Source organism: Coffea arabica, chromosome 7c (assembly GCF_036785885.1).
Source record: "Coffea arabica cultivar ET-39 chromosome 7c, Coffea Arabica ET-39 HiFi, whole genome shotgun sequence".
Lineage (NCBI taxonomy): Eukaryota > Viridiplantae > Streptophyta > Magnoliopsida > Gentianales > Rubiaceae > Coffea > Coffea arabica.
Genome location: NC_092322.1, coordinates 7,834,400 through 7,849,189, shown reverse-complemented (window position 1 = coordinate 7,849,189; position 14,790 = coordinate 7,834,400). Strand labels below are relative to the sequence as shown.

At 34.1% G+C, this 14,790-nt stretch overlaps 2 long non-coding RNA genes and 1 other non-coding gene across 3 annotated transcripts; 2 read left to right on the top strand and 1 right to left on the bottom strand.

The window, feature by feature from the left end:
- The first annotated feature begins 1,100 nt into the window (after positions 1-1,100).
- LOC113697860 (uncharacterized) lies at positions 1,101-2,999 on the top strand. The gene is made up of 2 exons (XR_011817436.1): positions 1,101-2,342; positions 2,605-2,999. It is a non-coding gene; the product is annotated as an uncharacterized lncRNA (long non-coding RNA).
- A 4,899-nt stretch (positions 3,000-7,898) lies between these two features.
- LOC140010263 (uncharacterized) lies at positions 7,899-12,312 on the bottom strand. The gene is made up of 3 exons (XR_011817566.1): positions 11,608-12,312; positions 10,701-10,911; positions 7,899-8,079 (listed from the first exon to the last, which is right to left on the bottom strand). It is a non-coding gene; the product is annotated as an uncharacterized lncRNA (long non-coding RNA).
- Positions 10,710-10,781, top strand: TRNAE-UUC (transfer RNA glutamic acid (anticodon UUC)). The gene has a single exon. It is a non-coding gene; the product is annotated as a tRNA-Glu (tRNA).
- Positions 12,313-14,790: the final 2,478 nt, after the last annotated feature.

The following is a 14,790-nucleotide window of genomic DNA, read 5'->3' as shown; positions in this document are numbered from 1 at the left end:
GTCAATTACGTCCAAACCAGATTTTTGCAACAGTGATGATGAAATCTTTTTTCATTCTCATCCTACCATAAATGTCACAAGTCACAACAAGGTAATTAATAGTCAATGCGAATATGCGATAGCCAATCAAAGATCGTCTCATGCGGTTGTTTTTCCTTACGACAATGGTTTCACATTAGCTCCAAGGAAATTGGTCACAGTTGAACCGGAGGAGGTATCAGCATAATTACCTAATTGCTCCTCAGACACAAGAATTTCTTCGGTTGTGTTTGGATTGTATTTTTCTGGATTTTTTTTTATAAAATAATTACTGTAGTAATTTAATATATGTGAAATAAAAAAGTAATAAGAAAATGTGTTCACGAAAAATGTAACAATTTTTCAAGGGAAAATTGCTGTCCAAGCACGGCCGATCTTCTAGTCTTTTACACCATGACCACAATTGATAAAGCAAAAAAACAATTGCTCGGTTTTTCCATTTTTCTTCTCCGATTAGTTGAAAACATTATCGTGAATATTCAATGTTATATCATGCCATATTTTTGCTGAAGGATTTAAACTATATGTAAATAAGAAAAAATCATTTAAAACGTTCGTTAAATAAAATTTTTCATCATTCATTTCTAAAATAATAATTTTACGTCTCTTATAATATCAAGTCAAGACGATAAATTTTGATTTGAACTTATGTTTTTAACCATTTTTTAATTTGAAATTAAGAGGTGATTCACTTGTAATTATTATTTTTGATTATAAATGTTATCTAATCTTTACGACTGGAATATGATTCGAGTCATATCCCACTTTTTGAATGATTTCTGCTAACAATAAATGCGTCAGGGAAAATCGACTGAAAACCAAAAGTGCATTGCAAATTAAATATTTTCACTTATTAACGAATCATCAAACAGTCCTAAAAGATTAGCAAATCTATGTACGAATTCTTAAACTATATGTTTTTTTTTTTGGATATATACACGAATGAATCAGACCGATGGGCAATTTCGTTTCCAAATTTCCTAAGCATGGCCGATCTTTAACTAGATGTAAACGGTCATTGATATATTCCCCCAACAATTGCTTGATGTGCCTCCGCAGATGTGGTCATCCAACTCTAGCAAAAGCCTGAAAAGACTCAACAAGATAGCAGGCACATCATCACCATCATCATCGTCTACATCTTCTTCTTCACAATCTTCAGCTGCATCTCGTCAAAATCCCAGAGGCATCTACAAAACCATGGAAGAAGTTTGGAAAGACATAAATCTTTCATCCCTTCAAGACCAACCTTCTTCCAGAGATGACCCTAGTTCCACTACCACTTTCCGTGGGATGATTTTTCAAGACTTTTTAGCTCGTCCCTTTGATAAAGATCCTCCAACCACCACACCCGCCACCGGTTACTGCTCTCCGCCGCCGCCTCCTCCTCCTCCTCCTCCTCAGGCAACTATGCTGACTCTCAATTCTTCTGGCCCTGATGAGTTTCACTTGTTTGGAAACTCAAACCCTCTTAGGCAAACCCCACTTTTGGGGCCTCAGCAGTCCATTTCCCATGCTTGCAGTAACCTTAGTATGCAGTTTAATGATGCTTTGGGTTCTTGTGCTGCTGGGATGCATGCTCATGGCAATGGGAAGAAGAGGTGCCCGGAACCCCAAACCAACAGCAGTAGCTCTGGTGACCGACGCCATAAGAGAATGATCAAGAACCGTGAGTCGGCTGCGCGGTCTAGAGCAAGAAAACAGGAATGCCTCTTTTCTCTACGATCTCTCTTAAATTTGCCTACAATTTCTTTTTTGCTACTGCTTTATTTTTATTTTTATTTTTAAATGAGTCAGTCCTACCAGCTCACCAGCTCGGTGGCCATTTTTACTACGACCACCATATATATTTATATATGAGAATCCTAGAATCTAGTAGAGGACAGGCATCCAACCATTTGAGATGGGAGCCCAGTGGCATCGATCTCTTGTTATGGTGTTTTTTTTTTCCCTTAAGGCAATCTCTTGTCATGGTTAGTCATTAAAGTATGAGAACCCTCGAACTTGAAAGTGAAAGTTTTCATTATTTAGTATAGTTTCGGGGTGGGGATATTCCAGATGTCATTAGCAGAAATTGTTGTCATGTTTATAAGGATACTGCTATGTTCCCCTTCTGTTTGTGAGTGTTGCCTGATGTATTTGGTTTTTCTGTTGGATTTTGCCCTATTTTTCCCCTTTTTTCTTGGGGCGGTTGTTTTTCCCGTTTTGGTGCAACATAAATACAGGCATACACGAATGAGCTGGAGCTGGAAGTGAACAACTTGATGGAAGAGAATGCCAGACTCAGAGAACAACAAAGACAGGTACAACATGCTATTATAGTTCCTTAAACGTAGGGGAGAGCACATATGTAGTAGTAGATACATATGGTAGTTTGAGGAAAGGGGAAAAAAAGGGGCATACATTACATACTACTACTACTACTACTACTAAAATCTTTGATAAAAAGCTGAAGGGCCCGCAGTTTCCGTTTCCTTATCCGCAGCTTTTTCACTATTTGCTGTTTGTCATTTTTGTTCCTTCTCTGATTTATTTTATTTGATACTTTTTTTTCTCTGCGGCCAGTTATGTCTAGCTGCAGTGAATCAACAAGTCCCCAGAAAGCACGCCCTCTATAGAACGTTAACGGCGCCATTTTAAAGACAACTCGTCCCAGTCGTCTCTGCTGGTTTGGTAAAGTGGGAGGGGGAGAAAAGACACCTGTGGAAGTGTTTGTTGGTTTGGGCAAAAGACTATTTATGGGGTTGTAATCTTTTTGACCAATGAGCGTATGAGTGAGTGTAGCCCACTGCTTCTAAAACAAAAATGCATCAGTAATCAGTAATAGATGGGGCGATTTAGGGAAAGAATAGAAAGGTTGCATGAAAAGGCAGTTTGTTTTCTCTGCGGTCCAAGAAGAAGCAGAGACTGCTCTATTTTTTTGTGATGATATAGGCCGTCTAGCGTAGTTGTTGTTTGCATTGTTTCCTTTGCCTTTGCTCTCCTAACTTCTTTTCTTCTTTAGTTTCTCTGACTGCTGCTAGCCTTCTTTTTTTGGGACGAACGTTTATGGTAAAGGAAAAGAAAAAGAAAGGACCAATTAACATCTAGAGAACGTTTTTGGTAAAGGAAATTATTATTATTATTATGTGGCTACAATTGCATCAATTATTCGGCCCATGTTATCACTCTTACCATCATAGCACTTAGTCAAAAATGATAAAAGCCCATGTCATCACACTTGCCATCATAGAACTTTGACATAATTATCAAAGTCATTATTGTTTGATTATCTTGCTTATTTATTTACTTAGCTTTCATGTCAGGTATATTTCTTTTGCATGCCAGGGAGTAATGGTCATTGATTGTTTAAGGTTAATGTCGGAAAGATACTACGATTTGCTTGGCGGAATGTTTGGAACTGCATCGTTTTGATTTAAGTAAATGTACGTGAGGTAAAAAGATGAAAGTTTGGATTATATTTTTCGTCATTTTTTATGAAAAAATTACTGTAGCGATTTGATATATGTGAGGAAAAAAGGTGATAGAAAAATGTGATCACGGAAAATGATAATATTTTTCGACGGAAACAAACAATCCAAATAGAGCATAAATTTTTAAAGAAATTTTCATTCAATTTAATGCTACGAAACAGTGGAGGTAAATGCCATTCAGATTTATTGTACAAGAAAGAATAACGCAACAGTAAAGGAATGAAAAAACCATGTGTTGTAGGTCCTTAATCACTAGGGTTGGGAGGTAAAATTTTAAAACCGTTGGGGAAATACTTGTAACGCGCAGAGAAACTTGAAGGAGGTTAGTGTAACTTTGCCATTACTCTCACTAGCTATCACTTCGACGTCACTCATCATCCCCCGCACCATCACTGTCGCCCACTTGCAAACCTTTCTCCTCCTTTATTATTGCAGCCACTTGTGTTTCTTTGAACTGCGTTGGTTCGAACTTTTCTGCATTTTAAAACTCTTCCGTAAATTAGGTTGGGGTTCAGAAATCCCTCCATCTAATGCACCGCACAAGAAGCATAGTAGCGTGATTTTCATTTTTAAACAATTTAGAGAGTGCAGTAGTGCACTTATCATTGCCGGCCCTTTGTAGACAAAAAGAAAAAAGAATGCGTATCAATGTCTTGTTTGAATTGCTATTTTTTTGTTGAAAAATTATGTCATTTTTCGTAATTATTTTTTTTCTCATATATATCAAATTGTTACAGTAATTTTTTTCATAAAAAATCATAAAAAATGCAATCGAAACACACAATCGTGTCGTGTCACATGGACATTAAAATATGTTGTCTTTTGCTTTTTATTGTCGACTCCCATACCCGCATTTAAAAAGCAGGAAACAAAAGCCTTTTCATTGGATTGGACAGCAAACCACCGCGACAAATTTGTCTTTTTGGAACCCATTAAAAATTGAAGTTAAACCGGCAGTGCTTAAGAGACATAAATGGGGTCAAACCTTTAATTACAGACGTCTGCAAATGTGGGCCTTTTGTATGTCTTATGGTCCAACCGTCCAAGTTCAGCTTTCAATTATATGCGAGTAGTACATGATGGTTTTGAGGCCTTCTCGGTTGGAACGAACCCCTCGTCTTGTCTCTGCTGCGCTCTGTCTCAAAATGTTGTTCGTTCAATTTGGCGTTGGCATGTGTTACTTAGGACTTTTTCCTCTGTGCAAATTATGCGCTGCGCTGCACTGGGGCCAAAGCTCTCGTGTCAAGTAGTTGTGGCTGGGAAGGAGTCCTCAATAATGGACAGCTCCGATAGGTTTGGAACTATAGCTCCCGTGAAGTTTATTCTCAGAATGTTACGACTTGTGATGGGAGAAAATCAGAAAAGTGTGTGTGTTGTTTCAAGAACAGAAGCAAATCAATGTGTGTGATTGCAATTTACAATTTACAAATGCGCGCGCCCAGAGTCCTCTCATTATTGTCATTCGTTCATTCTAAGAAAATGCTTTGTTTTCTTGCTCTATAATTTGTTCCTCTGAAGGTGAGGAGTTGCAGCCACCTAGCAGTACCACCTTAAAAGAGGAAGAAATGGAGACCGCTCGCATCATTTTCGCTCGACTTTTAGCCAGTGATTGCGATTATTGTAAAGCCGTCTTTTTATCTATTGACAACTTTGCGGGCCCCCCCCCCAAAAAAAAAAAAAAGTGAAGGAAAAAGCAGAATGGTTGATGTAAATAAATGTCATTTTGGATGTGCCAACTGCCGCAACGGATCTTCTGTCCCATACCCTGTGCCACTCTCTGTCTCACTTTTTATTATATTGCTATTTCTCATTCATAAACATCATGTTTTAATTCTTTTTTGCTTTCTTAAGATCCAATAACTATTAATTGAGTAAAAAATAAACATAACAGCTTCAAAAAAGCAATATATAATAGAAAATTAAAAAATACAGCAAAAAATTCATAAAAAATCTCATTTTTTATGCATTTTGATTTTTTGAGTTTGTTAAATTTTGTGTATTACTCAATTAATAGTTATTGAATCTTAAGGAAGCAAAAAAGAATTAAAACATGATGTTTATGAATGAGAAATAGCAATATAATAAAAAGTGAGACAGAAAGTGACACAGTGTGTGGGATAGAAGATCCGTTGCGGCCAACTGCCCATTGCATCTTGCAATCAACTTCACAAAATAATTATTGTCAACTCGTTATGGGATCAAAAAAAACTCAGCTACATCTAGTTGACTGAAAAAAGCATACAGAATGCCCACCAGACGCAGACGTCAAAATAGTTTTTAAAGAAAAAATTGAGTCATCTTTTACTTTGTCTCATCTTCCACTTTGTTTCCATTGCATAGAATCTTATGCCGCATGGTAATCATTTTCCTCTCATTTGTTTCTCCAGAAAAGAAAAATATGTTGTATTAGGATGTATTTTATAGATTGGGTAAAAAACAAAAAAGCCCAAGTGGTATAATAACTATTTTATTGAAAAGTCCCTTATAGTTTCAAATCATACGTATCGGAGTTTCATGATTTGAAGTAATTTGAAACATCGATGAAAATTGTTTTTTTTTTTTTTTAAAAAAAAGGTTCTAAATAAAATGACAAAAATAACCTAATGACACAAGCAAAAAAATAGCTGAAGAAATTCATCAGTTTTATTCTCTAATAATATAAGCAAAAAATGGTCGGGTTCTGCAAGTTTGGGGCAAAATTAAAGAAGAGTCATGACAGTTTTTATTAAGGTTTGAAGGGCAAGACATGTATATCATGTCAAAATTTGTCTTAAAAACTATTTTTCGGAAGAACTGCTCGCAATTCCAATTCATTTAAATGCTTTAGATCTGACGAATTCTGTCAAATTTTCACCTTACTTTAAACCATATGATTTGAAATCACATGGGGTTTTTCGCTGTAATAGCTATATTACATGGGGCATTTTTTTTTTTGTTTTTGACCTTATGGATTACTATTTTGACGCACGTGATTAATTAAGAGGTTGAGAGTGAGTGGATGGTATGAATTACGAGCTCTTGTAATTACTAGTGTTCAAAACACACAATATGTGTGTAACTACAAACAAACATTAAATTTTTTAGAGATATTTGTTGAAATCATTTTTTATGAAAAATGTTTTATATTTTTATAATACATACAGAAAATTGACATTTACATAAATAAAATGTATAAATAGACTATTATTTAGCAGTGAATAGTTATGAAAAGAGAGATAAAAGTACGTCCAATAGTGGCAATTATATAGAAATTGTAATTTAAGAAAATTATAAAGTGACGAGTTTTAGTTTATATCCTCCTTTGTATATAGTAATAGTATAGAAGTACAGATTATCAGGTAGTTAATCACGTAAGAGAAATTGCTAATTGTAAAGTGAATGGTGAGCCGTAACAACTATTAGTTGGTAGTTAATTCGTCGGATATACCCTGATCAAAGAGTTAATATTTTCAGCATTATATAAATAAAGTGTTTAGTAAAAAACAAAAAAAAACGACATTTCAACGATGGATTGACTTTACGTTTTGTATGCGTAAGATTCTCTCAAACATATTGATCCCGCGAAAAATTCCAAAATTAATTTCGTGACAAGATGCCATTTTCAAGTTGTATACATTCACTGTTAATTTTGTCGGTTGTAATTTTACCTAATTCTTGATCCCAAATTCGATTTTGGAGTGCCCTAAACGTTGCTATATTTTTTTCTTTCGTTCTTGTAAGACGCTTCAATAGGTTTTATTTTTTTTTTTTGAATAAAAAATCGCTTCATTCGTATCACTTCAATAGGCTTTGACATTCAGATTATCATTTTTTAGAACAAAAAAATTTTTTTTTAAACATATTTCTCAATTACCTTTCTACCTCACAAACATCAAATCATTATAATAAACTTTTTTTATAACAAAATTCCTAAAAATAGCAATTCAAACAGGCTCTTAATCTATAGGCAGGCACCTAGGAAAAGGTTGCGTTCTCAAATCTTCATTGCTTGGTGAAAAGTTGGTAGAAAGAATAACAAAGATTAAAAGAAAATTAAAATGGGTTAAGTTGTGAGGGTTCTAACAATTCATCTCTTGCTTTGTTAAGAGAGCTCTTACCCATTTATGTTATTTTATGTGTAAACACTAGAGCGAGGGCTTTTTATACTTTAATTTCAAGTATATAAGAATAATGCAGTACATTGTATAATCACATTTATTTGTATATATTTTAAAATTTTTTTTTTAAATGATAAGTGATATCCTAAACTACATAAAGCGCCGAAGGTGCTGCTACAGTCAATTGTCTTGGTTTCAATGCAATTCTGTTGCTGATTTCGTCCTTTTTTGTCTTTTCACCATTGCATCTAAACGCTTTGCCTGCTGTTGCTTCTTTCCTCCTTCTAGCTTTTGTCACCTATTCCGATTCTACCCTTTTGTCTTGGTTTATTTGTAATTTAGGCTTCAATTTTGTCCTTTTGTTATTTGTACCTTGCACTGCTCCTGCATCTCCTGTCTTCAGCCGCCAATATCCCAACCAAAAAATATTTGCTGCAGCATGCGTACGTTCAAGGAAATTCTACGCCCATCTGATGTATGCAAATCAATTGTGTTACTATGCGCTAGCATAATTTCCCTCAACTTTTTAAAAACCTTGCTTCTATAACAAAATCAATTCCTTGTCGATCTACTGAATATAAATCAATTGTACTGCTTTTGATATAAAAAAATACTACTATTTTTACAATATTTGTTAATTTTAAATTGCATAAAATTATAAGTTATAGAATTATTAGTCTAAAGCTTTCACATTTTAAGACTAAGTGACATAAAATAAATATAACAAATACAAAATAATAATTAATTACATGTTCATTTATTGGCGAATACAAATTTTCCCTTTTTGCTTTTTGTTGATTAATCACACATTTATTCTGAAAAATGCAAGATAATTTCCCTGTGTACAATATTTGTTAATTTTAAATTACACAAAACTGCAAGTTATAGAATTATTAGTCTAAAGCTTTTGCATTTTAAGACCAAGTGACATAAAATAAATATAAAAAATACAAAATAATAATTAATTACACGTTCATTTATTAGTGAATGCAGATTTTCCCTTTTTGCTTTTTGCTGATTAATGACACATTTATTCTGAAAAATGTAAGATAATTTCCCTGTGCTCCAAAAATATTACTTTTATCAAATTTCTTTAGGACATCACTTTTATTCTCTACAAAATGATGATTAATTAGATAATTGCTTCAAAAATTATAGGATCATTTCCCCCTATTTCATAAATGTTACTTCTGTAATATTTATTGATCAATAAATTATTATGGAAGTAAATATTTTTTCTGCTATCGAAATATTATGGAAGTAAATGACATAGGAATCATCAACTGCTATCGTGCTAAAACTCGATGGATCTTTCAGGTTGAAGGAATAGAAAAAACAGAAGGTTGGCTAGAGTTCCCACAAAAACACTTCTTGTATGAAGGAAGTGCCATCCTCTTCACCCTGCTCAACAAAAACAACTATGATTTCGAGCTCTTCTGAAGAGACTTTTTCCAACAATCATAATTAAGCATCTCCCATGTACCTTATTACGCATACCAACTATATGTCCCTTAAATTCTCTATATTTTCCACCCAGTTATATCTAACAATATAAAAATAAACACATCCAAAATATACCAAATTATTAATTTATCTTAAATTTTAAAAAAATAATTTACATTTCATTATTTTAACTAATGTTTCCATCCTATTCATTTTAAAAACTAAAATACAAATCACATCACTATTACTATATCTATTTATAAATATATTAATCTAATCTGCCACATCCCTGTCTATGATTCCGACCCTATTATCATCCAAAACACTCTAAATATCAATTATTAAATAAATCTTACATTACATATATATATGTACACACACATAAACAAATAAATAAATATATAATAAACAAACAAAACCACAAAAAATATAAACACTACAAAAATTTAAACTATTCTATCACCTAAAATAAAATACCAAACACACACACACACACACACATATATACATACATACATACATACATACATATTACAAAATATATCATATACCTATAACTATATATTAATACAAAATTCACTCTAACTTTAAGTAACATAAAATAACTCATATAAACATCAAACAATAAATATTAAAAAATTCTACCACAAATTGCACTGATTAAACTCTATAATTTTCATGTCCAATAATTTTTATTTCTTGTACAAAAATTTATACACATCAACTTACTTTCAATAATATCCATTTATCAATAAACTATTAATATATCAAATCTCTCAGCTCTCAAAATTAATATTATCCTTTATTTATTCAGATTCTATTAATTAAAAAAATACAACTTCTATCTATTTCGATCACATTCATTCATAACTAAATAAACATTATCTTTACTTATCCAAAAAAACATACTTAATTAATAAACACATATTTTACCAATGTGCAATATCAAATTATTTCCAAATTATTAATTTATGTCATCATACAACACCCAAACTATATCAAAATTTGCCAAAAAATATCTATTATGCATTTATTTCTCAGCAAATTTCCAATTCTTTTATATACTTTCCATAGACTTTTCCACTACAACAATACACACTTTCTCATCCTAGCTATCCAAATTATAAAAAAAACATCGTCTAAAATACATAAACTGCCAATGCCCAAAACAAAATAAATTATAACACTGTCAATGTAATTATTCACCTAATTTTCCATGCTATAAACTTTAAAAAATTAATATATATTCCATTAATTTAAATAATATTTACTCACCCCACAATTAAAATAAAAAAACAAAATTTTTTCAATATTATCCATCAAATCCCTAGATCATATTAATTTTAAAAAACACAATACAAATCAAATAAATTTTACTATATTTATTTATAAATAAATCAATCCAATATATCAATGCTCTATCCACTATTCCAACTCCATTATCATACAAAATACAATAAATCTATGCTATTAAATAAATCTTTCATTACCCTAATATATTCAATAATGGACACCCCGCAGAATTTGCGGGGCACCAAGCCTAGTACTATATAAGTATGCTGTAAGTTGGGTAACAAATTTACAACGTAATGTAATAAATTTAAATAAATTGTTGATTTAGCTTATTTAATATTAAGGAAGGACTCACCCAACAAGTTCCGTTGTCGTCCAGCGGTTAGGATATCTGGCTTTCACCCAGGAGACCCGGGTTCGATTCCCGGCAACGGAAAGTTTTTTCGCTTCATTTTCGTTCTGTTGGATTTGGATTCAATGGACGACGCCCGTCCTAAAATTCGTTCTGTTGGATTTGGATATAATGGACGACGGCCCAGAGCCCGTTTGAGATTGGACAGCAGAGCCTAAGAATCAAGACCTTTCAATTTAAAGGCCGCATCATGAATATTAAAGGGATGAAATCTTTCTTAAAAGTCAAGCAATTCGTGCTTCCCTTTTTTGGTGATTGCACCTCTTCGGATTCTTTCTAGTCTTATGCATTACTATTATCTTTAAGCATTGTAAAGGCTACGTTAAAAATATGAAAAATATCACATTAACCTTTGTTGAGCTTTTGTTAGCTCTTTGCATGCATGAGTAATCTCGAGAATATGAGTCTTCTATTTGTCCTAAAACAATTAGCCCTTTTTAAATAAAAATAATTTACTTTCCACTTGCATGGTTGTGGCGATAATCTCAAATCACATAGAGGTATTGGAAACATAAACATTGCCGACTTTTGGGGTTCTCACGGGATTTAGGGTGAGTAAAAACATTGCTGAAAAGCTTTGGGCTTTGGTTAAGAGGTATTGGAAACATAAACAGGTAAGAGGCTGCCATTCTCTTTCTTTAAGAACTGAAGTCTTGACTTGAGTGCCAATATGCATAAAAAAGGGTACTGCAATTTGGTAAATTCTTCGTGAAATCCTCAATGGTGAGTGCTATACTTTTCCACTTTCCCAAAGGACCAAATTACTCCATGCTTGCCAAAAGAAAGAAAAAAAAAAACCCACAAAAATTCAGGTGGTCTTCTAATGTTAATTATGGAAAGCGAAACTTACTACAACCAAATAGTAGTGTATTTGTCATACGTGAAGAAGCATCAGAAGCCAGCGACGTGAAAGGAAGAAAACCATATCACCATCTCCTCCGTTAAAAATTCTCTTTTTTGAGGGTTCCGTTGTTCATCTTCCATCAAGAACCGGCACACCGGGCACGTTTTCCGGCTAGTATTCAACCACTTATCGACACACTCTCTGTGAAACTCGTGGTGACATGGAAGCAAACGCTTTTCCTCTCCTTCCTTCAACCTTGACAAGCATATAACACAGCATATCTTCTCAACTTGATCACAGTTAGCTTCATGATCGTCTCCAAATCTTGATCTTATTTCGCTTGAACCCGTCTGCCGCGACGGAGAAGACCCTTCTTTGATTTTGTCTAGTGTGATAGCAGTCGCGAAAACCCTTCTTCGCCACCCTCCTCGGAGTCCCAGAATGCTACATATGCAGAAAACGAACTTCTTGAAAACCATCGGTTAATTTTGTTAGAGAACTAGACTAGTTCCGTTATAAATGAGAGGAATGCTAACATCTTTCGTTGCTGAGTCTGTTTGGCGTGGTTTAGACTTTACAAGGGTGGTTGGAATGGGATTGACGATTTTGAGTGTTCAACACAAATTGGTTGCACCTAAGCGACTAGTACTAGTATCATTTGGACTGTTACTATTAATTTGTGATAATAAATGTCAGACTTTTGCAATTCTATTCAGAATTCATTCATGGATATTCCCTTTTTATGAGCACACATTAGACAGGATAATTATGTTATGCACCGGAAGAATGAACGAGGGAACACTACATGTTTATCATTTACATTTTCCCGGAAATATACGTTACCTAATATGACGAACTCGTACTCAAAGCCATCTCCCTATATAGTTACAGATATCCAACTGATCTTCTTGAATTACCTCTCGAGCTGTCAATGCCAATTCAAGAAATTGCGTCTTGTTCATCACTAATCAAATAAAACCAGTAAAGGGTCTCACGTGTTTCTCGTTTTTGCACTCAAATATACAGCTAACTCTATATTAATTTTGGTGAGACCAGATATTTTTGAGTTCCTCTTTAAGATCTCAGCTCTATTTATTGCTCTGAGATTATACGTTTTCAGTTCTTCTACCTTAATGCTCCAATTTTGTAGCTGCTATCTTCAACCGGACAAAGAAGCATAACCTTTAGTCAATTCTCTTTGCAGTTTTCTAAGTCCCAAGTGCATGTCATGTTTAATCTGCTGGCTAACTCAAGCTGTTGCCGAAGTGCCAAGATACCAATTGATAGAACTGCTTCAACTATCAAGCCAGTTAAAGTGTGAAATATTTCCTACGAAACCCCAGTGGCCAGTTTCAGAAAATGACCGACATTGATATTTCTAGGTGGGTCAAAGGTGCTAGTACAATTCAATTCTACCTTTGATGTATGGCACTTGCACGGTTGAACGCCACACGGAAAGATGTTCCGCATCGAAGCTGTGAGGAGTGATCAAACTGCTAAGTCGGACTCTTCTCCTAGTTATCAGATGTGACATTTTAAAAACAACTAAGTTCATATATATATATATATATATATATATATATATGAGTAAATCTTATATACACCGACAGTTTATGCACTATCACTATCTAACGTTGACAGTGCATACATTATCAGTGTAGAAAAGATTAATCTTATATATATATATATATATATATGCCAATCATATAGTAGTATAATTGACGATGGGATGATAGAATGGAGATTCAATTTTAATTTTCTTCTTTCTCAAGTGTAGAGTTGCTATTGCATACCTAATTAATGTGCTAATTGCGACACAATTACTCTTGACTAGCTCGATGGAATTCGACAGACGAAGGATGTCATCTGGGCCATCTTTTAAACTTAAATAACCTCAAAAAGGTCTTTGTTCATTGTTTTCTTTGCTTTCAAATTTCCTCGTAATGTTTTCTCCTCCTTGTCCCATCCAACCAATGATCCCCAAAGATGCTTTGTTCCAATGATTCCCAGTCAAATAGGCACAGAGTCAACAATAATATTTGACTAAAACTTTTCATAATGAATGGTGAAAAAGACCTGTGTAATTATTCTGGATAATAGGTTGGGAGACACGCATACATGAATAAAGCTTGGATTACGAGGAATCATAGTGCTCAATACAACCCCATGAATTTCCCTGATTTAGCCTAGTGCAAAAAATGGGTATGCCCAGATTCGCTGGTCCTACAAATTGGCGTTATTGTCAAAAGACACGCTGAAATTTAACTATATTTTGCTGTACAGCTGAGGACCACTGCCCTCGGCTAACTAAAATGCCCTCTTTTTTTTTTTTTTCCGTTCTGAGAATGTGAAAAGTTTTTAGCATATAGTTGCTTTAAGTTTATGAAGTAAATGAACAACTACTGACAATATTCCAATGTATCTATGCTCCTAATCAAGTCAAGAAGGAGGATGAGCCAAAGGAAGTACAAGTACTCAGAAGAGTTGAACCAAAAGAACAGGATGCAGTTAAAATTTAGAGTGGATGCTTCCTGTTCGCAAAACCAAAAAGCAGCTGGATAAGGTCCGTACAGAAGTATGAATAGTCCGAAGAATTGGAAGGTTCTCATGTTATTTGATCTCCAGTTTCCAACACAATTTCTGCAGCAATCGCTATGTCTAGTCGAAGTGAGCAAGCGAAATCCTACATAAAATAAGCAATGAAGAAATTCTCTAGAGAAAAAAGCCAGCAGATGAAAGTGAAAACACTTGAAACATGCTGCATATCATCAAACGGACAATTAAACCAACAGACAAACTTCAATCCACAGAGATGAGCCTTCTCTAGGATGAAGTAACTCATCATCATCACCAAGCAGCCAGCCTTCTAACCACCACGCAGAGGAATTACAAGTTGAATAAAGTAGATGGTTTACCTCCAAACATATTTAAAGCATAACTTTTCGACCTGCAGCTCACCAAACCTCTATCCAAGTGTTTCCTGACGTCAATGCTTATCAGCTTTATCACTTGGGAAGGTCAAGAGGCACGAACAAATGAAAAACATAGAAGTTTACGCATTTCTATTGGTTTCTATAGGGCATACAGACGGGTATATACAGAGGTTACTGGAGGCAAGCAGAAACCTGCTTCAGTATTTGATATCCAAACATATCTCTGTTCCCCATCATCAGGGTACCTGTAATATTT